This window comes from Ursus arctos, unplaced genomic scaffold (assembly GCF_023065955.2).
Source record: "Ursus arctos isolate Adak ecotype North America unplaced genomic scaffold, UrsArc2.0 scaffold_20, whole genome shotgun sequence".
Taxonomy (NCBI): Eukaryota; Metazoa; Chordata; class Mammalia; order Carnivora; family Ursidae; genus Ursus; species Ursus arctos.
Genome location: NW_026622875.1, coordinates 3915611 through 3917841, shown reverse-complemented (window position 1 = coordinate 3917841; position 2231 = coordinate 3915611). Strand labels below are relative to the sequence as shown.

At 37.7% G+C, this 2231-nt stretch overlaps 1 non-coding gene across 1 annotated transcript; it reads left to right on the top strand.

Annotated features, from left to right (window-relative positions):
• The first annotated feature begins 230 nt into the window (after positions 1 to 230).
• Positions 231 to 333, top strand: LOC113254197 (small nucleolar RNA SNORA1). Its single transcript, XR_007189197.1, has one exon. It is a non-coding gene; the product is annotated as a small nucleolar RNA SNORA1 (small nucleolar RNA).
• The last annotated feature ends 1898 nt before the right edge of the window (positions 334 to 2231 follow it).

Below are 2231 nucleotides of genomic sequence, written 5' to 3'. Positions count from 1 at the left end.
GCTTGATCCCAGGACCCTGAGATCGTGACCAGAACCAAAACCAAGAATCAGATGCTTAACCGACTGAGCCATCCAAGCACCCCAAAAACACATTTTGTAATAAACATTATGCACACTTCTGAGAAATTTTCTTTCAAGTCTTCAATTTCATTTAAATAATTTTGGATAATCTTGTTATAATTAATTATTAATTTATTTTATTAAACTTCTGTTTTCTATGCTTAGCATATAGCCTATATATAAAAATAACTGTATGTGGCTGTATTGAGACACAGGTTATGCTTCCATCACAGCAGGCTTGTTGTGGTGGTGACAGTGAGGTCTGTAATATTTTCTGCTAGGCTCATGGAGTAGTGTGGAAGTCACAAGACTTTTCAGTACTAGAAACAATGAAGGAATAACAATTTTAGATCATTTGCCAAAATAGCAACCAATGTACTTCCAACAATTTGGATTCTAGGGCCCTAAAGTAAAGAAACTGGATTCCAAAGATTACAGGTGGGGAATTTTTGAATTGTGATATGTGCATCTCCAAGTGGAGATCAAAGAAGCCCAACCTAAAGAACTCTAGACTGACCGTGACAACTGTGGTTTGAACAAAACGTCTTTTGAAGATTTTGATTCTGACTTTGAAGGAACTGTGGTTATTGGTAGTAGAAGGAACCAAATGTAAAAATCCTGAACAAAAATGTATTGACTTGAACAAATAACTATAATAGATGCATGCATGATTCACTAAGAAAAAATCATTTGGGGTATTTGTGATTTAATCGTGATTCTTCTAAGTAAGATGAGAGAGATAATGAAGTCAGCTGTTGCTAGGTTTTTATGCATTAGGAAGAGTCTGGAATTGGTGGTTGCAACCTACTTGAAATGGTGATTTCCTCATGAGCAGACAGGGATAGAGGGGACAATTTAAGAGCATTGAAGAATTCAGGTTCTATTAGGATGTCATTTTCCTAGGTCTGCGCGCTGCACAGTCATGTTATTCTAGAAATGTAAGCTTGTATCATATTATATGTGTGTGAGGAGCATTCAAAATGGGCCTCCTGAACTAATCTGTTACAGTGCATTGTTGTAGTGTAATAGGTATCCCTTCTGGATCTCCACTGTTAATTCCTAAACAACACATGGTTCTCATTGAAGAAATAGCTTTATTGTGAAAAAGGATTTGGAAATTCATATAGGCTAAAGATGACAAGAGAAGAGAAGGTAAGATTCCTTTTGATTCTTCCGTTCTCCTGCAGAGAGATATGTTGAAGTTGGACCTTGCTGGGCCTCCAGGGTGAATCTACATATCAGTGCAATGCAAGGAGCTTTTTCTCACTTCGGTAGATTAAAAAAAAAAAAAAAAGCCCCCAACAGGGGAGCAGCAAGATACACAAGCCAACTCTTAACCAGAATAAAGAGACATATAAATAAAAATACATTAATAGTAGGGGACCTCAACACTCCACTCTCAGAAATAGACAGAACACCCTGGCAAAAACTAAGCAAAGAATCAAAGGCTTTGAATGCCATACTTGACGAGTAGGACCTCATAGATATATATAGAACACTACACCCCAGAACCAAAGAGTACTCATTCTATTCTAATGCCCATGGAACATTTTCAAGAATAGACCATGTTCTGGGACACAAAACAGGTCTCAACCGATACCAAAAGATTGAAATTATCCCCTGCATATTCTCAGACCACAACGCTCTGAAATTGGAACTCAACCACAAGGAAAAATTTGGAAGAAACTCAAACACTTGGAGACTAAGAACCATCCTGCTCAGGAATGACTCGATAAACCAGGAAATCAAAAATCAAATTAAACTATTTATGGAGACCAATGAGAATGAAAATACAACAGTCCAAAACCTATGGGATACTGCAAAGGCAGTCCTAAGGGGGAAATACATAGCCATCCAAGCCTCACTCAAAAGAATAGAAAAATCTAAAAGGCAGTTTTTATATTCTCACCTCAAGAAGCTGGAACAGCAACAGAGGAACAGGCCTAATCCACACATGAGGAAGCAGCTGACCAAGATTAGAGCAGAAATCAACGAATTAGAAACCAGGAGTACAGTAGAGCAGATCAACAGAACTAGAAGCTGGTTCTTTGAGAGAATTAATAAAATTGACAGACCACTGGCAAGACTTATCCAAAAGAAAAGAGAAAGGACCCAGATTATTAAAATTATGAATGAAAAGGGAGAGGTCACGACGAGCACCATTGAAATTG